Below are 21837 nucleotides of genomic sequence, written 5' to 3'. Positions count from 1 at the left end.
GAAGGTATTCAGGTTCAAAGTGCCCTCTTCATCTACAGCCTGCTGATTTGTCTCACTGAAGATTTTCATCTTCCAAAAACTCATCTAAGACGAGTAAAAATCTTCACCGGGCTTGACAACGATGACCTCCTGGGCCTGCAAGTCCAGCTTTTCCTACTCTGAACTTTTTACTGCCATTGTTGATGATTTCACTGAAAATTGGCCCAGCAGCTCCCTGGTGTCAACAACTCTACCTTCTGCAAGACTTTTCTTAAGCAATTTTTCCAAGTCCGAAGGTAAGCAAAGACCGGACCCAATCCATCCCTTGTATCCAATCTTGGTCGGCCTTATCTTTTGACTTTGAGCCGGTCTCAGGCAACTAGACAGCTGTGGTTAGTGCTTTGATCTTTTAGGCTCTATCTTTCACTAAAAACTTTAAAAAATCGTAACTCTTGTTCTACTGATTGGATTTTATTTGTTTCGGTGTAAAATTTTTAAATTAAAATGTACTTTGTTTCTACATTGGTTTGGGATTTTTCTTGTATTTTTTAAACTTTATCACTGTTTATGTGCTGAAAAAATTATTACACATTGTCTCTAATTTAAGCCTGATTGCTTTTTGTGCCAAGCCACCAGAGGTTTAAGGACAGGTTCCTTTAGTGACTTTTGTGGCTCATGCTGACACGGATTACGGTTGTTGCCAGAGTGGTGCTTTTTCCTCTCTCAACCTCTGCCACAGACAGTCTTATGGTACTTCAGAGTGTTTGTGAGGCTGCCACGTTGCTCAGTTGATGCTGGGGTAAGGCGTGTCAAACAATAACTGCCTGGGCATAGCAGTGAGCGTGCTGGCTGAGTTTATCTAACCCATCAGAGCTACAGCGCCTGGTCGTGAATAGAGGAGCTACAATTGGGCATGACTTTGCTATTTTAGTGCAGTGATACAGCACCAGCAATAAAATGAGTTAGTATACCCCTGATGTGTGCTGCTTGGCAGTAAGTAGAGAATCACCCTCCCCCAACCCTTCATATGTGTGCCTGGCACCAGACTGACACTGCCCCAGTCCAATATTCCTTCCAGCTGTGAGTGGGGAGTTTTCCTGATTCTTCTCCATCCCGAAAGCCTTTCCAGAGGTAAGTTAAGCATGTAAAGGACTCTACCCCAGGCTCACTGTCCCTTCATCTGAAAGCCTGGCATGTGACTGACATCCAGTATCAAAATGCCTTCCAGAAGCTAGTGGAGAATTTGTCTGACTCTATCCCAGCCCTACTGGCCTTTTAAAGTCGCACTGAGCATGTAACTGCGTCTGGATTTACAGGATTCAGCTGGCCTCTCTTTGAGGAGCACTGGCCAGTTGGTCACATGGTGGAAAGTAGAATTAGCAGTCTTACACATCAGCGGGCAGATTGGCCAATCATATCACATGGAGTAACAGAACACTGAGGATGGGCAGGAGGAAGAAAGTCTTGCACAACCACGAACAGCTTGTGCCGACGGTTATACGTTTCACAACGATTCACTAAACTGTTCTTTCAGGTATTTAGCCTTCCTATTGTCTGCCTTTCCCAAGATAGCTTGGTGGGTCATGGCTGGAAAAATGTGAAGTTCGGAAAGTGCTCACGCAGCCACGTGGGAGGCGTGGGGGATGCTGCCGGCCAGGAAGAGATCTAGGTTAGCTGCCGGGGAAAGTCTGTCAGAACTCAGGCATAATGACATTTTAGCGTTCAGGCGCTCCCCTTAATGTGTCTCCTTCATTAGTTCACTCAATGTCCACATTAACCACTAAGAGCCCATTTCACAATGGTAAAGTTAGAACAAAAGTCTAACTTAACTACTTTTTGGTATTCATAAAGATAAAGTTAGACTTTTGCTCAAACTTTGCCTTTGTGAATACCGAAAAGTAGTAAAGTTAGACTTCTGGTCAAACTTTACCCTTGTGAATACTAAAAAGTAGTAAAGTTAGATCTTTGGTCTAACTTTACAGTAGTAAAGTTAGACTTTTGGTCTAACTTTACCTTTGTGAATGCCGAAAAGTAGTAAAGTTAGATTTTTGGTCAAACTTTACCCTTGCAGATACTAAAAAGTAGTAAAGTTAGACCTTTGGTCTAACTTTACAGTAGTAAAGTTAGACTTTTGGTCTAACTTTACCTTTGTGAATACCGAAAAGTAGTAAAGTTAGACTTCTGGTCAAACTTTACCCTTGCGGATACTAAAAAGTAGTCAAGTTAGACCTTTGGTCTAACTTTACAGTAGTAAAGTTAGACTTTTGGTCTAACTTTACCTTTGTGAATACCGAAAAGTAGTAAAGTTAGATTTTTGGTCAAACTTTACCCTTGTGAATATTAAAATGTAGTAAAGTTAAGACTTTTGGTCTAACATTACCTTTGTGAATACCGAAAAGTAGTAAAGTTAGACTTCTGGTCAAACTTTACCCTTGCGAATACTAAAAAGTAGTTAAGTTAGACTTTTGGTCTAACTTTACGTTCGCAAATCAGGCCCTCAGTTTATGCAATGCTCCTCTGTCCTCTGTCATGTGCTCTTGATGAAAGCCATGGTCATCATCATGTGAGAAGCAGAAAGCCATAAACACCCCTTTACGTCACACACCCTCGGCCCCCAATCAGCTGATGTTGCCTCATGTTGCTGAGCTGAGCCCTTTCTGCTCCTGTCCTGACTCTGTTGTAGATGACTCTGACTCTACCAGCTAAGCCAAGATGTTTTTCTTACAAACTGGACACGCTGACCGGGCCCAACGCACAATTAATATGTGGACCCTACAATGTTTTAGCTCTTACTCCTTCTAGATATTGTTATTTCTAATAATAATCCTCTATTTTAATATTTCATATTTCAATATGTTTGATCCTGACAGTGTCCCCAGAACTTTTTTTCTGTTACTGAGTGTGGCCTACATACCCTTCATGTGTACAGTTGCTATGTCATGTGTATGACCAGAACCATGCATTGTCATCCTATGTTTATGTCAACAGCATGTACTTGGGTAGTGTGTATGTAGCATGTGTGTAATAGTAAGGCTCTGAGTGCCAGTAACTGAGTACTGAAAGCAGTAGGAGGCATTTTTGTTGCCCCTTGTTTGGCGCAGAACTAGAAGGAGGAAGAATACAGCTTACCCAGACAGTGAATGTTTACTGCCTGCGTTCCTATGGCTGGACATCCAGACACTGAGGTGAAGCGGACGGAGTACGGCTACCTTTAAGAATTCCATTAGGACTTATGTCAGCAAGTGGCCGCTGGCTCTCTCTCAGCACTGTCATTTAGTTGATGGTAGGGGTGAAGGGGGACTGCAGTTTCAGTTGTGTTAAGTGAAGAGGTTTTGAGGTTGGCCCGGCAGTTTTGTCTACCCCTGATTACTACTTCAGAGAGGCTGGTAACAGCCGGGTGCAGAAACCGAACGGCATTGTGCTTGGGTTGTGGACAGTCCCAGTGCTACCTGTTGTGAGAAGCATTATGGGGGTCATTATGACCCTGGCGGTCTTTGACCGCCAGGGCCCAAACGACGGGAGCACCGCCAACAGGCTGGCGGTGCCTCCCTGCGTATTTGGACCGCGGCGGTAGAGCCGCTGTCGCACCGCCGGGGCCGGCTGTATACCGCCATTTTAGCCTCAGCAGTGCTAATCCGCCAGGGCAGCGCTGCAAGCAGCGCTGCCCTGGGCATTATGACTCCCCTACCGCCAGCCTGTTTCTGGCGGTTTGCACCACCAGGAAGAGGCTGGCGGTAAGGGGACTCAGGGGGCCCCTGGGAGCCCCTGCACTGCCCATGCACTTGGCATGGGCAGTGCAGGCGCCCACAGACAGAGCCCCGTCGCGCATTTCACTGCCCGAATTTCGGGCAGTGAAATGCGCGACAGGTGCTACTGCACCCGCTGCACATCAGCATTGCCGGCGGCTCAATTACGAGCCGGCGGCAATGTTGATGTGACTTTTCTGCTGGGCCAGCGGACGGTAACTCTGTTACCGTCCGCTGGCCCAGCAGAAAAGTCAAAAGTAGGGAGCCAGCCATACCGCCAGCAATGGCGGTATTCTGGCGCCCGCAACCTTGGCGGTCTGCTATGCAGACCGCCGAGGTTGTAATGACCCCCTTAGTCTGCACAAAGTCTGAGGTATGAGACAGTGGGTCAGCATCCTCTGTACAGAGGTTTGCGTAAAAACGGGACCCAAAACACCCCAAGGAAGGGAGCGCTCCACAGAGTACTCAAAGGTCTGCTGTGTGACGAGGGTTGGTGTCTGCCTGACAGCAGGTTTCCAAGGGATGAGGGTTCATCACAAGTCTGCACTTTCTGTTTAAAGAGCCTGAAGAAGTCTGCCTGCTGAGAGAGGGAAGGAGTCTGCCAGGGTCTGCAGGAGTAGAAGCCCAGCGGCGTTAGGACATCCAGCGGAAGCTGTCTACTTAGAGCGTGCTAGAAAGGACCTGTGCTAGAGAGGTGCCTGTGATCTTACAAACCTGGAAACTGCTTTACACAAGTGTCTGTTTGGAGCGATCAGGGCTGCATTAGCCATGTGACATCGACTTAATTGTGACTGCAACGCCTGTTTGGCCTTATGAGGGATTTAACTGCCTGCCAAAGAAATCGGCCTGATTAAAGCTGTATCTGCCATGCCACAACAGCAGACCATGGGATGACATCGGCACTGGGATGCACCTACCGAAGTTACTGATTGACCCTTTTGAGAGTCCTGACCTAGTTTGTGGCCCATGCCTTCCTGACTTATGGCCTGATTTAAGTTTCGGCGGACAGGATACTTTATCACAAACATGACGGATATCCCCTCTGCCGTATTACATGTGCATTATATCCTATGGCACTTGCGGTGGCCAGGTGTTCCGTCAAGCTTATGACGAAGTACCTGTCCGGCATAATATAAATCAGGCCCTTACACTTCAAAGACAGAGCTGGGCAGCTGAGCGCTTAGAACCACAACTGTTTCTGACCTACGCATTGGTCCCTGAGATTGTCCTTGCTAACACGTGCTTGACCATCATGGGAATTACTAAAAGGCCGCCAAAATTCTTTGCACTACGCACTGGTGCGTCCCCACTAGATCACCAGGCAAGCAGGTAGGGTTACGATGGACTGCACCTGTGCATGATCCGTGGCTTTGCCATTGCGAAGGGGGGGAACAAACCATTAAGGAATCACCTTTGGTGGGTTCAGCAGACAGGGGGCTTGCTGGGTGTAGCATAAGTGAAGATGTCACCAAGTTCACTGCATTGCACTTTACGTTGAATTGTGCAGATTTACTACTGCTGAGTGATCCAATGTTGTTGATGTTTTCTAAAAGATGAGCACTGGCTGGGCAGAGAACTGTCTGTTGGCTGATTGTTGATTTTTTGGCTTGTTGCATCCCCATATTACCTCCCTGAGAAGCCTGAGACTGTTGATTTTTGGGCTTGTTGCATCCCCACATTACCTCCCTGAGGAGCCTGAGACTTTTCACACTTGCTATCCTGAGAGTCAAGTGTGGAATGGGTTGCATTTTTCATAGTTTGCAGAGCCACAGCAGGACTGGTCCCAGAACACCAATGGCAAATGACCTCAACAACCACAACTGGAACCCAGTAGCCCGTGTCTGACCGGTGAGCCCTCCCTCCTGAACACGGCATGGCACTGACCCTTTAATGTCCAGGGCTTTATACAACCTGTCAAGGCATCTACAAGTGAACCAGCTTTGCTTCCATAGACCCAAAACCACCCTCTCCACCTACCCATCTATTGACCCCACTCACCTTATTCGCATCTACCTTCTTACAAATGTATAATGGATACTGTTGAAAACTTTTTTAGAGTCAGCAGGATAGCTCAGTGAGGTGAACAGTCACCGTTGAAACATGTTGTGGTGACCCCAGCAGGGTCAACTGAGCCTTCAGTCCTTCTGAGGTTTAAATTGTATACCATTAAAATGGGCAGTTGCCATTCCAGCACTTAGCAACAGCGTACATTTGGTGTTAAGCGCTGTATAAAAACAAATTATTGTCATGATGCATACACATCTTCTATTCTTTAAACATGTGCTTGCCATGCTGCTGTCACCTACAAGAACAATTACTCTTTTAAATATGCCTTTTTAGCTTGTTTCATACACATTATCGAACATTTTGAAGAGGGTGCCCAGAGAGGCCAAGCTAGCCATGTTCTTATCAATGGTGCGCTAATAACACTCATTTTATGGTCCATATAAGCATGGTTAAAAGTGATGGAATTTCAAAAAGCGTTGAGTTGGAAGGACTGGCAGGGCTGGGGAGAACATAGAGACCTTAGCAGTAAGGGTGCATTTGCCACAGAAATGGGCGGAGTAGCGGCGCGGGCCATAAATGGTGCGCTGATAAGCTCCGATTATGGACGGTCTTCCCTCACCACATTCAGGAAATCACCAGAAAACAGAGACAGGTATGTCTGTTCAAAGGACAACAGGGTATCTCGCTTATAGCACTGAGATGTTAACTGCAGACAAGGGATACCATCAAAAGCGTGATTCAATCACTGATTTGACCAGATGAATAGCACTTGGTTTGCTGCCAATTTTCATTGTATTTTTCTGTGTTGCATTATTCCTTTTGGCCATTTTTTTTATTTCTGCAATAACGTTAATTCATGTAATCTGTTCTAGAACGATGCTATACCATTTAATAACATTTTTTGAAATACACAGTTCGTCTATGGAGAAATGGGTTCGAGAACTCACCATAACCCTGTAGTGTCTGAAAAGGATGATGGTTGTCCAATATACATTATCTTCTGGTAAGTTGTGGGAGGTGTGTGGATCCCAGCGTGTCTGTCTTTCCTACTCGTGTTAAGTTGGGTCCCACCTGTGCTTGCCAGGGTCTGCCAATGTCTCTCTCTGGACAATAAACACAAGCAAACTTGTAAAAACTTACCAAAGGTACCTGTTCAGATGCTGTTTTAGGTCATCAGCGCCTAGCAACCCCTCAGGATATGAGTGTGCTATAGAAGTGCTCTTAAAAATACATGTAACCAATGGAAATACCACTTTTTTTTCTAATCCCTTGAAAAAGCCAGTTAGAGCAAAGTTACACATATGATCCAAACATGCACTGGCAAAGCCAATAGGTCTCAATACTAAAAGGCCGAGCTACTGGCTTTGGAATCCTTTTTGCCATTTGCTCACATGTGCCTCCATCATGTCGAACAAGTTACTTACCTTTGGCAACGTATCATCTGGTAGAGACTCTATCTAGCTGCAGATTCCTTACCTTAGAATTTCCTAGCATCAGCTTGGAATCCGGATTTTGTTTTTGCTGAGCAGTACCCAGCATGCGCCTTTGGGTGGTGTCGTTTGCATGCGCGTGGTGTAGTTGGCCTTGCTGGAGCCGTCTGTGACATCACGTCACCGATAAAGGCACCACCCGGCATGCATATTTCAGGTCTTTTACCCACGAACTTCCATGCCAGAAGCGCAGAGTCATGAGTAGAACCAACAGTTTGTTTGTGCAAAACTAGGGCCCTGAAAGGGATAAAATCTAACGTTATTAGACAAATCTGCAGAGCGGGGAGCCATGGGCGGCTGTAAGTAATCTGCAGCTAGATAGAGTCTCTACCAGATAATTCGTTACCAAAGGTAATTAATTTGTTCATCGACTTATAACTGCAGATTTCTTAACTTACAATGGATGCCTAAGCCGTAACCCCCTTGCGGTGGGCTGCGGATAGATCCCCTTTACACTAAAAAGTCCTGCAGGACCAAACGAGCAAAGTGTCCGTCCCTCTGAACCTGATTATCCAAGCAGTAGTGTTTTGCAAACGTGTGCAAGGATGCCCACTTTGCTGCCTGACAGATATGTAGGACTGGAACTCCTTGTGCTATATGCACTGGTAGCAGCCTTGCCCCTGGTGGAATGAGCCCTCAGGAGGTTGCTTCTTGGTCAGTGCGTAGCAGATTTTAATGCAGTGAACGACCCAGTGTGAAATGTTTCACTTCTGCACTGCCCGACCCTTCTTCGCTCCCATGTACCCCACAAAGAGTTGGTCATCTACCTGGAACTCTTGTGCGGTCAAGGTAGAATGATAACGCTCTTTTTGGGTCCAGTCAGTGGAGTTGCTCCTCTTCCTTAGAGGGATACAGTGGAGCAAAAAAGTTGGGCAGAGTGATGTTCTGACCCAGATGAATTGGGGTCACTACCTTTGGGAGGAAAGAGGCACGAGTTCTGAGAACCACCTTGTCTGGGAAAATAGTGAGATATGGTGGCTTGCATGAAAGAGCTTGCATCTCACTCATCCTCCTGGCAGATGTTATTGCCACTAAGAAAGCTGTCTTGATGGTAAGCAGCCAGACGGGACAGTTGTGTAAGGGCTCAAAGGGAGCACACATAAGAAATGCAAAGATGAGACTTAAGTCCCATTGAGGCATAGTAGGGAGAAACATATGTACAAGCCCCCTTGAGGAACCTATATACAATGGGAGATTTGAACAGTGAAGGGTGATCAAGCAACCAAAGGAATGCCGATAAGGCAGAGAGATAGCCTTTGAGAATACCAAAGTCAGAACCCTGCTGGGAAAGGAATATTATAAAGAGAAGGATATCAGAAAGGGAAGCAGAAAGAGGATCAATAGCTCTTTCTGCACAATAATATACAAAACGTTTCCAATGGCAGGTGTATACCGTTTTAGTGAAGGGACGCCTGGCTGCCAAAATAACTTTACAGACTTCAGGAGGAAGGTCAAAAGCCATTAACTGCTGCTACTCAATCTCCACGCATGAAGGAGTAGAGTTGACAGGTTTGGGTGGAGAACCTTCCCCTGCTGCTGCGACAGAAGATCCTCCCGAAGGGGCATCCTGATTGGAGGTTCAATTCTCATTTTCAGAAGCTTGGGATACCAGATTCTCCGTGCCCAGTCCTGAGCCACTATGATTACTTGGGCTCACTCGTTCTTGATCTTCTTGAGAACTCTGGGCAGAAGTGAAATGGGCGGAAAGGCGTACAGGAGGCCTGAATTCCACTCATGAAAAAGTGTTGCAGAGCAATTGCCATGTTGGAAACTCCAACAACATTGCGCATTCTCTGCGGAGGCAAACAGATCTAACCAAGGCTCTCCCCACTGCTGAAAGAGCCCTTGCGCCATCTCCGGGTGGAGACACCATTCATGATCTGCTATGCATCGATGACTGAGTTAGCCCATCCTGAAATTCAGAGAACCTGTCAGGTTTTGAACCACCAGGGTTATGCCCTGCTGTTCCAGCTATGTCCAGAGATGCAGGGCCTCTTGACAAAGGGTCAACGACTCCACACCGCTCTGCTTGTTGCAGTACTACATTGCGGTTGTGTCTTCCGTGAACACCTGCACCATCTTCCCCTTTACAACAGGAAGAAATACTTTCAGTCCCAGTCGGATCACCCGGAGCTCCAGTAAGTTAATATGGAGTACGGATTCCACCGAAGACCAGAGGCCTCTGATCTCCACTTCTCCCAAATGGCTGCCCCATCCCAGAAGTGACGTATCTATCACTACTGTGAGATCTGGTTGGGGAAGAGAGAGAAGTCTGCCTCTGACCCAATCGCAGTTCACCAACTACCACTGCAGGACTTTTGCAGTTCCCGCCGAGATCTGAACCGTGTCGGTGAGATTCCCCTGATGCTGTGCCCACTGGAACTTCAGATCCCACTGAAGAGCCCTCATATGCCATCTGGCATGTTTGACTAACAGGATTCAGGAGGCCTTCTGGCCCAGCAGCCTCAGGGTCTGACTCACTGAAATCTAGGATAGAGGCCAAAACATCAGTATCATAATCTGAATATCCTGGACTCGCTGCTCGGGAGGATAAACCCGAAACCGCACTGTGTCCAGAACAGCTCTGATGAAAGGGAGCTTCTGAGAGGGAGCCAAGTGTGACTTTGGCCCCAGGGAATGCAGGAGGTTCGCCTTAGTCTGAAGGTGGGTGACGAGAGCTTGGGGCATAGGAGCATTCAACAGCCAGTATTCGAGGTAGGGGGAGGCTGAAATCCCTAACGTGCACAGATGAGCTGCTACCACTGCCATCACTTTTGTGAACACTCAAGGGGCACTAGTGAGACCGAAGGGGAGCACGGTAAAGTGAAAGTGCTTGTGGGCCACTTTGAACTGCAAGTAACGCCTGTGGGCAGGCAGGATGGGTATGTGAAAATACGTATTATGCAAGTCCAGCGCTACCATCCAATCTCCTTGGTCTAGGGCAGACAAGACCTGAGCAAGAGTGAGCATCTTGAATTTCTCCTTTTTGAGGAAGAGATTGACGTCCCGTAAATTCAAAATAGAGTGAAGACCCTTGCTCTTTTTGGGAATCAGAAAGTAGCAGGAATAACAACCACTTCTGACATTGGGATCCTTTCTATGGCTCCCTTGGCCAAGAGAGCTGCAACTTCCTTGCAGAGCAAGACTAAATGATCCTCCATCAGCAGTTATTTTAATGGAGGCAAGGGGAGGGAAAAGCCCTTTTGTATGATCTGCAAAACCCATTTGTCCGAAGGTATGGACCGCCAGTGAAGGAGATGAAATTGAATCCTCCCTCCATCTGGGCATGAGTGGTCTTGCAGAATCATACTAGGAGGACTTGGGCCCTGTGGAGGAGGGCGGCTGGGTGGTGGCCGACCTTTGGCTAGACCCTCTGGGTCTGAAAGTACCACAACCTCGTCCTCGCACTGGATGTTAAGTTGATAGAGGACGTTGGCTAATTTGTGGGTGGTGTGGTACCACATCCCTTCTGAATTCTCGAATAGCAGACTGCTGGCGATCCGGGACTGAGAGGCCCAAGGATATGGCCGTAGCCTGAGAGTCTTTGAACTGCTCAAGCTCAGAGTCTGCCTTTTCTCCAAATAGGCGTGAGCCATCGAGGGCATGTCCATAAGGTTTGCCCTGACATCACCCGAAAAGCCAGAAGTATGAAGCCATGCATGGCGTCGAAGGGCCACCGTCAATGAAATTGCTCTACCCAGCAAGTCGTGTCCAAACCACTCCCAATCGTAAACTTGGCTGCATCTCTCCCATCTTTGACAGCTTGCAAGTGTCCCAAACGCCCTCCGGGGCTTCGGGCAGCACCTGTGCCTCCGTATCCCATAACGTATGGGAAAAACAGCCCAATAGGCACGAGGTGTTTACGGACCTCAATGCCAGGCTAGAGGAAGAACCCATCTTCTTCCCAAGTTGGTCCAGCCTCTTGGGTTCCCTACCCGGGGGAGCGGAAGGGAAGGCACCATGGGAAGTGGAAGCGTGGACCACCACGCTCTCCAGGTTGGGGTGTTGGGTGAGGAAACTAGGATCATTAGGAGCTGGTCGATGGCGGCGGCCGACTGTCCTATTTACAGGAGCCCAAGTGCTGGGTTTGACCACGTCCAGAGCAGGACATTAGTGAGAGCTTTGTTAAAAGGTAATATTGGTTCCGATGTGGAAACCCCCGGCTGAAGCACCTCAGTCAGGAGGTTAGTTCTGACGAGCACCGTAGGCAAGTCTAAGTCCAAGTCCAAGTCCAAGACCTCAGCTGCCATATGCACCAACATAGCATATGAAGCTCCCTCCTCCATAGCCACAGTAGGAGGTGAGAGCATGCCAGTATCTGAAGAAGTATCCAGTTCACTGGCTTCCCCTTGTTCCTCATACCAGTCCATATGCTCCAAACCATATTTTAAAGGGTCTTGGGACCCTTCCCATTCCTCACCTCTACCTGGATGATCAAAATAAGCCTCATGCACTGATCTGGCCCCTGTCTGTGCCGAAGTCGCAATCGGCATTTTACGATGTTTTCTGGCTCCAGATCGTCTGCAATGAGGATGGGGCTGGGGGAGCTTTGATGTCGGGAACGACGCTGGAGGAAGCCATTGGTGTGCACTCAGCGACGTTCCGGGTTCAGTATCGGAGCCAGGAGTCCCCAACGGTGCGGAGGCCCAAGCCGCCAGCGTGGAATCCGACGGGGCCCCTGCCGACCCCGCAGAGCCCGAAGTTGCACCAGCGGGGAGGCCCGCTCAAATACGAGGCGGGAGGCTTGAAGTCGGCCCTTGCATTGATTATTGATTCTGCTGAACCGTGCCTGGAACGTCGATGTTAACAAGATGCCTTGTCAGCCGACGGGCGTGGCGAAGTCGAAGTCCGCTTGGACTTCTTATTTTTGTGCCTCTTCCCAGAGTGACTGGAGGACCTTGAGAGCGACGACAAGGACTTATGGCTCCTGGAGTGGGCCCGCAATCTTCTACTCAATCGGGACCATGACCTCCTAGGAGTCGCGCCAAACAAAGTTGACTGCCGGGCAGCCATTAGCTTCAGAGACCGCTCTCTCATGACCCAGCAGTCGGAACACAACTTCGAAGTATGGTCTCTGTCGAGGCACCAGACACATACCTGATAGTGGTCTGTCACTGACATGGCAAGATGGCATGCACCACACTGTTTGAAACCCGTCTTCCTCGGTGTCATCCTCGCACAGGCTCGAAAAAGCGTAGACAAAGATGGTCGAAAAAAGGCCTGCCAACAAAGGCAGACAGTAGCTCGAATCTGAACCTGTGCGGAAGGAAAAGAACTGACGTACGAGTGCTGGGGTTGCGACCGATGTCACAGAAGGCTCACATGACGGCAGCAATGCCACACGGATCCAAAAAACTTCACCAGACGGTGCACACAGGGTACTACTCAGCAAAAAAAATACCCGGATTCCAAGCTGATGCCAGGAAATTCTAAGATAAGGAATCTGCGTCTCGAAGTCTCATTCAGATACAAAAGCGCATGCATCGCTGACTATCTTGCAATAGGGTTTCTATTAGTGGAACTCCATTCCACAATGACCTCTAATGCACACACATGCATTGTGACACATGTACATGTATGTGTCATGATGTGTGTGCAAACATTGTCTTATGCATGTTTGCACATGTGACATGATGAAGGGGGCATTTTTAATTTACTGTTCTAACATGGCTGATGGCCATGTTAGAATGCTAAATAAAAATATGTGAAATGTGAAAAAAAATCTACAGCACAAAGAAGTAATGGAGCAACCCAGCAACAATTAAATGTTGCTGGCACCTCTTCAAAATCAATAATAAAATAAATTTATAAATAAGTAAATAAAACACGGGGAACAGGATGGGAGCCAGGCAACGAGAAGGGTGGGGAGCAGCAGAAATACTGGGGTCCAAGAGAGGGGCAATGAAAGGAGCACACTGGAAAAAGTTTAAACATTTATTTATGAAAAACAAACAAGGAATCTAGAATCTCAGCAGCACTTTGCAGCTTGTGAATGCACACATTACTAGGACAGAGGGAGAAGAAAAAGCAGGAGCAGAGGGAAAGGAAACATATGCACTCCCAAGGAGTGCTGAATACAAAAGAAAAAAAGAGTCCCCTCACGCATTCATTGGAAGGATACAACTTAACAAATCAGAACACCAGGCATCGAGGCAGAACAAACACAAGGAAAGGTGGCGAAAGCCACTGAATCAAGAGCAGCAACTCAGGTGCAAAGCAACCCTATCCAGTTATGAGGAAGGGGCTGACTCAAAGCCCACTCAAAGAATATGTTCTGTACTGGAAACAACAGGTCTGCCTACAGACAGCAAGAGCTATCTGCTGCCAAGATCTACACATGAAAGCCCTTCAGATTCACTGTTGATGTTCTACACTTGTGACACTCTAGGTTAGCATGTGATTTTATTAGACATAACATACTTAACAAAAGTTATTTTTTAGTAGACGACACAAATAAGTTACTGTTGTAGTTCGTACCACACGATATCTAGAGCTCAGAAAACCTCACATCCAAAAAGCACTCATCTGTCTACTGGCAGCCGACCATTCTGAGCACTGTGCTAAAAAGCAGTACAACACCGCCCCGGGGAATGCCATTTGTAAGCATGTTGTTTTCTTCACTCGAATATGAGTTAAGGAGGAGTAGGAATAACATACAGGAATGAATGTTCTTCGTGAAATGTTTTATATTCCATGTGCAAAAACATAGAAAATAAAAAAAAATAACAGATCACATTTTTACAGCACCCATGGTTAAAAACCACAATCAATCTGATTTTAAAGTCAGTTCAATACTCCAAAAAGGGCCATTGTGAGTGGCTCGCTGAAATTCCAGTAATTTTCCCACCCGGTTACTGCGGATCCCAGTAATTTCTGGATTAGGGAATTACATATTTTTAGGAAATAACATGCAGGAGGATTGTAGGAAGCAATAGAAAGCCATCTGTATGGAGAAAAATAACACATAAACTAGTGGCAGAGAACTAGTAATATTCCTAGAAAGTACTGTATTTCTTACTACTTTGCATTCACATATTACATTTTACCCTTTTACCTTCCATGTTACTTAATTTTCATTCTTTGATTAATTTTTATTTCAAACCTAGGGTTCAAATACGGATCCAGGTGTTCTGATCTCGCTTAACATTGGTTGCTGTAAAATCTCTCTTAAGGCAGTTTTCACTTTTTAGGACTGGCTGACCATGCAGCTGTCAATATTCCTTATATGATCAATAGAAAAAGAGCTTTAAGAAGCACTACTGAGATAGGGGGTTTAGCTCCACACAAATGTTGATTACCTTCAATACACATAATTTACAATAGCATCTTAAGCTTTTTGACCCCAAACTCTTCCTCCACAGCCATTGTCCAGACTGTCCTGATTTAGGTTGAAGTGAAACACCACGCAAAACGCCACGCACACTTGTTGGTCGTCACACACAACTCATCTGTAAATCGCTAAGCTAAAATTGGACAAAACTTGGAATTGTGGTACATTACAAGTATGGAGAAATTATTGTGAAATTATTAAAACAAATGCATTGAGAAAGTCCAGATGGGGACGAAATACATTGGCCGTCAATAAGAAATACAGAATGAATTTTGATTCTTACTGAAATTTTGGAAAATTAACAAGAAAAAAAACATATGAAAATCGACTTAAAGAGTATTTTTGAAAAAGTGTGATGTTGTATAACAAATGAACTTGATACATTACTACACTTTGATGACTCAGTGTGAACCACTTGTAGGAAGTTGGCTCTGTATATACTATCTCAAAGTGCGAGATAGTGTGCACAGAGTCCAAGGGTTCCCCTTAGAGGGAAGATAGTGGCAAAATTAGATTATTCTAATGCTCTATTTTGTGGTAGTGTGGTCGAGCAGTAGGCTTATCAGAGGGTAGTGTTAAGCATTTGTTGTACACACACAGGCAATAAATGAGGAACACACACTCAAAGACTTAACTTCAGGCCAATGGTTTTTATATAGAAAAATATATTTTCTTTATTTATTTATAGAACCACAAGTTCAAGATTTGAAGCAAATACATAAAATGTAAGGTACTCCACACAGGTAAGTTAGGAACTTTAAATTAGAGCAACAGCATACACAGTTTTAGTAAAAATGGCAATAAGCTATTTTAAAAGTGGACACAGAGCAAAAATCAACAGTTCCTGGGGGAGGTAAGTAGTGGTTAGTTTGTCAGGTAAGTAAGACACTTACAAGTCTAAGTTCCTGGTCAAAGGCAGCCCACCGTTGGGGGTTTCAAGGCTACCCCAAAGTTACCACACCTGCAGCACAGGGCCGGTCAAGTGCAGAGGTCAAAGAGGTGCCCAAAACACATAGGCACCTATGAAGAACAGCTGTGCTCCGGTTCCAGTCTGCCAGCAGGCAAATACCTGCGTTCTCGGAGGGCAGACCAGGGGGGTTTTGTAGAGCACTGGGAGGGACACAAGTAGGCACACAAAACATACCCTTAGCGGCACTGGGGCAGCCGGGTGCAGTGTGCAAAGCAGGAATCAGGTTTTGTATAGGATTCAATGGATGGACCCGGGGGTCACTTTAGCGGTGCAGGCAGGGCACAGGGGGGGCTTCTCGGGCCAGCCACCAACTGGACTAGGCAAAGGGTCGCCTTGTGGTCACTCCTGCACTGAGGTTCGGTTCCTTCTGGTCTTGGGGGCTGCGGGTGCAGTGCTTGGTCCAGACGTCGGGTACCTTGTTACAGGCAGTCGCGGTCAAGGGGGCCTCTGGGTTCTCTCTGCATACGTTGCTGTGGGGGTCCAGGGGGGTCGTTGCGGGCTACTAACGAGGTTGCAGTCACCTGCGAGTCCACCCTGTGGTGTTGGCTCTCTGGAGATCAAGCCGGGGGAATCAGGCACAGAGGGTGAAGTCTCACGCTTCCGGCGGGAAGAGTGGAGTCTTTAGAAGTTGCAAAAGTTGGTTCTGTTGTTGAGCAGAGCCGCTGCTCACGGGAGTTTCTTGTTCCTTTGGTACAGGGCAGTCCTCTGGGGCTTCAGAGGTCACTGGTCCCTGTTAGATGCGTCACTATTGCAGCTTTCTTCAAGCTTGGTGCTGTGCTAACAGAGTGTTCATCATCCGCTAAAATGTGGCCGGGGCCCCGTGCAACCCAAAAGGAAGAACAGTGAACCGATATAAGCCCCCCCTTAGTTGTTTCAGAGATCCAATGTACTGATGTACCAGGTATGTCCTATTTTCTCCTTCATTTTGTCTACCAGAGGAATAGGGTATGTGTAAAATTTAGAGATCTTGTTCCCCTCCCGGAAGTCAATAGAAAACTGATGGAGCCATCAGGCTTTGGGATTAACACAATAGGAGAGTTCCACTCACTCACAGATGGCTCAAGAATCCCTAGTTTCAACATGGACTGTACTCCTTCTTCAACAGCCCGTCTTCAGGCTTCCGGTATTCTACAGGCCTTTAGTCTGATTTTCTTTCCTGGTGGGGTGTTAATCACATAGTATATCATGGGGGTCCTCCTTTTGGTGAGGGAAAACACTTTCTGGTAAGGTTTTAGTTGGGTAAACAGTTCTTCTCTAAAGTCCTGGACTAGAGCTGGGTCAACACCACTTTGAAAGGACCAGATATGATCCTTCCCATTTCTTTAATAGGTTCACGTGATAGATCTGGGTTTCTTTTTTCTCGTTGTTCATTTCCAATTTATAAGTATCAGGAGTCACGCGTTACAGAACTCGGAAGGGTCCCTGAAATTGGCACAACTTCTTGTGAGTGGAAGAAGGCTGCATTAGTAACACCCAGTCTCCCTGCACGAATTCCCTCATGGTAGCTTGTTTATTATACTGGTCTCTTTGAGTCTGCTGTGCATTTTCTAGATTTTGCTAGGTTATCTCTCTCATCTGTCTTAAATGCATTTTGAGCCCAGTCACATATTCTAACAGGGGGTTTGACTCATCTTTTCCTTGCTCCCAAGATTCCCTAGCCATATCCAATAGGGTCTGAGGTTTTAGTCCAAATACTATCTCAAAAGGGAAAAATACTGTACTGCTTCGCTCTTTACATCTAATAGTGAATAATGCCAACTGTAGCATTTGTTCCCATTTTCTTGCCTCCAAGTCCAAATATTTTTATCAGAGCATTGTATCACTCCACAAACCCATCTGTCCGGGGGTGATAGGCAGCGGTACATATTTGCTTAATCCCTAGATGTTCACAGATATGTTCAATTAGTTTTGATGTAAAGGGGGGGGTTCCCTGATCGGTTAATATTTCTCGGGGAAACCCCACCCGGGAAAATATCTCAATCATGGCCTGACTAGAAGGGTGGAGGTGGGTTTGTGTAGGGGTATAGCTTTTGGGTATCTGTTGGCCTAGTCTACAACCACCAGTACATATCTGTAGTCACTTTTGGAGGGGACCAAGGAGAATATTATGTCCATTTGCACCCTAGAAAATGGCTCTTTGATAATGGGTAAGAGGTTGCAAAGGAGCTTTCCTAGTGATTTTCATGCTATTCTTCTGCCATATTGGGCATTCTCTGCAATACTTTTCAACATGGCTATATATGTAATGTTAATAAACAATTATCTAGAATGGCTTTTCTGGTTTTCTCTGGACCAAAATGACCACCCAAAAGGTGGCTATGGGCCAAAAACCAAACTTTGTCTCTAGAGGGATTAGGAATTAGCAGCTGTTTTGGCTGTTTAACCCACCCATTCCTATATAGCAACCCTTGTTTAATAAAGTGGAGACCTACCATGTGAGGGTTCTCTTTGTCTGTAGCAGTTCTCCAGGCTTCCTTTGGGTTGCCTGGAATTCCTGTCTGACTCCCAGAAGTATTCCTCCCTATATATGGGCATAGCCTTTGGTCCCTTGTGCTTAGTGTCTCTTCCCTCTTCTGCTCTTGCGTATTTTGTTTCCAGTGTTGGCTACTATGTTGTCTAACCCATTTTTGGATAGGAGGGTGTAAGGAAGCAAGAAGTTGTTCTAAATACAACTTCTCCATAATTTCTTTCTTTGTAGCGGATTGAAGTCTAAACCATCTATCAGTCATGTCCTTCAATCTAATTCTGTAATACAAGGCTCTGGAAGACCCCTTAGGACCTTCCTTAATTTGTTGCAGCCTAATACGGTATGTCTCACTGTCCACGCCCAACCTGTACAAAATGTTCTTCTTAATATCGTTATATGGAGTTGTTCCCCTTGGATTCGCGGACTGATACGCCGTCTGTAGCTCGGCTGTAAGTATCGGTCCAAAGTACTGTCTCCAACGGTCTATAGGCTATGCAGCTGTGTTGGAAGTGGCACTTTCTGCAGAGTTATCCCCAAACGTTTTGTTTTTCTCCTCCTATTTTTCTGACACTCTTTTTGTTGGCTTCTGGACTCTGGGCACTTTATCGCTGTTAATCAGTGCTAAAGTGCATGTGCTCTCTCCCCACCAACTTGGTATATTTGGCGTACACCTGTTTGGCTATTTATTTTACCTGTAATTCCCTTGTGAAGTGGTGTAACATATTCCCAAGGCCTGTAAATTAAATGTTACTAGTGGGCCTGTAGTGCAGATTGTGCCACCCACAGAAGTAGCCTTTCAAACCTGTCTCAGGCCTGCCACTGCAGGGCCTGTGTGCGCAGTTTACTGCCACATTGCCTTGGCAAGTCAAACTACTTGCCAAGGCCTACACTCAATTTTTGGTACACATATGTCACCCCTAAGGTAGGCCCTAGGTAGCTCTATGGGCAGGGTGCTGTGCATGTGAAAGGTAGGACATATCTTTTTATGTACTACATGTCCTAGCAGTGACCAACAGCCTATCTAGTTTCTCACTACTGTGAGTACTGCTCCTCGTATAGGAATGCATTGGTGATGCCTGGCATATGTCTAAGTGGTATCTTCTGATCTACGAGGAATGGCGTGGGCATGTTTAGTATGTTTGGAATGGTAGTAAGAAATCCTGCTTATTGACGTAGGTGGATTTTTTATTACCATTAGGGAAATGCCAATTTTAAAAAGTGAGCCTTTCTCTGTGCTTATGACTCGAATTTTGCGGCTTGACTCCAATCCACATCTGGGGCAGAGTGACAGCTGGACTTTGTACACAGGGAGGTGTAACAGGATTATATCTGCATACTGAATGGTCTTACTGGGCTGGGAGAGGTAGAGGCGGGACACACATGCTTCTATAAAGACTCTGGCCTGGCCTCACACAAAGGGCTTGTTTACCCTGGAGTCAGTGTTGGAGGAGATTGGGACATTCCTGGAACTGGTTAGAGCTGGTTGGATCCCCCCTCCCCACCATTGTGGAAGCTGTGCAAAATGAGTATAAGTACAGGGGGTTGCACCCCACATCAGAAGAGCACTTTTGGAATTGGGACAGGACCTCTGTCAGAAGGATTACTGGACTGCATAGAGGACTCATCTGGGCTGCTCTTCTGTTTGTTGCCCTGCTGTCTGGCGTCTGCTGGGGGGTGCACAAAGGACCCATCAGGATTGCTTTTCTGCTTGCTGCGCTGCCGCCAGTGCCCCCTGAGTTGGACTTCCCTTGCACTGCGGAACAGCCAGGAGAGTACGCCACTGTTTGCCTGGGTGTGCTAGTCTGCCTGGCTCTGTGTGCATGTGTTTTTCCCAGGAGGCCCAGTGTGTTTTCACTCTGAGCGCAGTGCGAATTGCTTCCACATGGAGCCTGGTGGTGAACTTGCTGGTGTCCCCAACTACTGAGTGTTACAAGCCCTACCTTCATTTCTGGCGGCTCCATAGTGTCTCGTGTAGAAGAGCACCGGCACTTCCAATGCGGTGCAGACTGCCCTGACTAAGGCACTGAATCACCTACTGCAGCATTTCTGGAACCGTTGCTCCTTCCCACAGAAAGAAGATGTCTGAAGCGCCCCTGCTTGGAGGGAGTGAGCGCAGTGCACCTGACTGCTTTCCTCCGCCTCTAGGGTTGCAGCAGAGACTGAGAGAGACGCGTGATCTCTGGTTGGGCGCCCACAGCCCTGGTAAACCACGAAGGCGGGTGAGGCAGGCCCTGGGGGAATGATACCGCTGCCCCGCTCTACCTGCACGGGCGGCCCTGGTTCCATACTGGAGCTAAGTTCCACGGAGTGGTGGTAGCTGCCCTGCATGCTTGCAGGCAGCCATACGCAGATTACCTAGCGCTGCCACGTGTACAACGGCATCTGCACCTACCTTGGGGGCGCCCATGTGATCTTTACCATTCGGGGTGGGGCCTCTACAGAGGCCCTGAGTGTTACTAAGGCACCTGGCCGCATTCAGGAGGCGGCTGTAATTTCCATATTCCGGATAGTGGGCGCACCAACATTCCGTGCCCCCACATCCCCAGGCATAATCACTGCACATCGCTTAATAGAAGCGCAAGAGCGCTGTGCTCTCTATCTTTTGCACAGTAATACATAACCAAGCAGCAGTATTTCACGCCCTGGGGCCCCGATAAGTGGAATTACATAGCAGGTCAGGTTAGCGATCCTCGACGGAGGTCCCAATCCTGCTGATTCTGTTTTCTTGGTTTTAAGGTAGAACATATAGTAAGGGTTCAGATGTCCCTGTACCCCACGGTGGACATCTAAACTACCGTACAACCCCTATTAGGAGCCCAACAGCAATTGGCCCTATACCTTTATGGTGACAGATGTGTTTTTCTTTTGTTACATTCTGCATTTGTGTGTCCTAGGATTGATGTATGGTGTGTTTCTTCTGACAATTAGCACCCATTCTGTTTCAGCGACTGTAAGATATGCCCACTAACCTTTGTGGTGTTCTTTTTGTGACATATGCAAAGGATGAGGGTATCCTTTTTTGAATTCATAATGATGGTGACCTGACAACTGTTTGTTAAGCAGCTTAAACATGATTTCTGTGATGACCTGACAGCTGCTTGCTTAGCAGAGTATTACTGGTTTATGTCATTTTTGGTCTAATGATGTTTTATGCAGTACAGTTTATTTTTATATAACTTGTTGTGGCGTTTCCTTTGTGGTGCATTTATTGTGTCACTCGTGGTGTGTGTGTTGTGCAAACATGTTACACATTGCCTCTGGGATAGGAGTGACGGCTCATGCCAAGCTACCAAGGGGGTGAGCAGGGGTTATCTTGGGTGTGTAGCTCCCTTGCCCTGACTAGAGTGTTGGTCCCTGCCTGGCTGAGGTGCCTACCCTAACCAACCAGGAACACAATTTCTAACAAGCAGCCTGGGGCAGTCACTTAAAGTTGTTTAAAACATCTGGATTCTCTCCTTCTATATGTTTATGGAGTACCACAGAACGGAGGGCAGTATGTCCATGCTGTTGTCCTACAATGTCGGCTAACTTCCCAATGGCTTCATCCTAGGATTGAGTTACCCTATCTAATTTCTCAGCCTGACTGGTGATGACTTTATGGATATTCTCCCTGTCCTCTGTGGTGGTAGTAAGGAAGCGTTCCATGATCTTCTCAAGTCTTTGATGGCCCTCTGCCATTTTGGATACTATAGCCCCCATGTCCTCCGATCCCATACTGGAAGTATGGCTTCGGGGGTTGGATGATTTCTGAATCTTGAAGTTTTATTAGAATACAAAACAAAAATGAAATTTCAATCAGTTTCTCTTGGATGGAGCGGGTCTTTAAGGGTATATGTCTACTGTCTCTG

Source organism: Pleurodeles waltl, chromosome 4_2, assembly GCF_031143425.1.
Source record: "Pleurodeles waltl isolate 20211129_DDA chromosome 4_2, aPleWal1.hap1.20221129, whole genome shotgun sequence".
Taxonomy (NCBI): Eukaryota; Metazoa; Chordata; class Amphibia; order Caudata; family Salamandridae; genus Pleurodeles; species Pleurodeles waltl.
The sequence above is the reverse complement of the archived record's forward strand: the minus strand, read 5'-3'. Positions refer to the sequence as shown.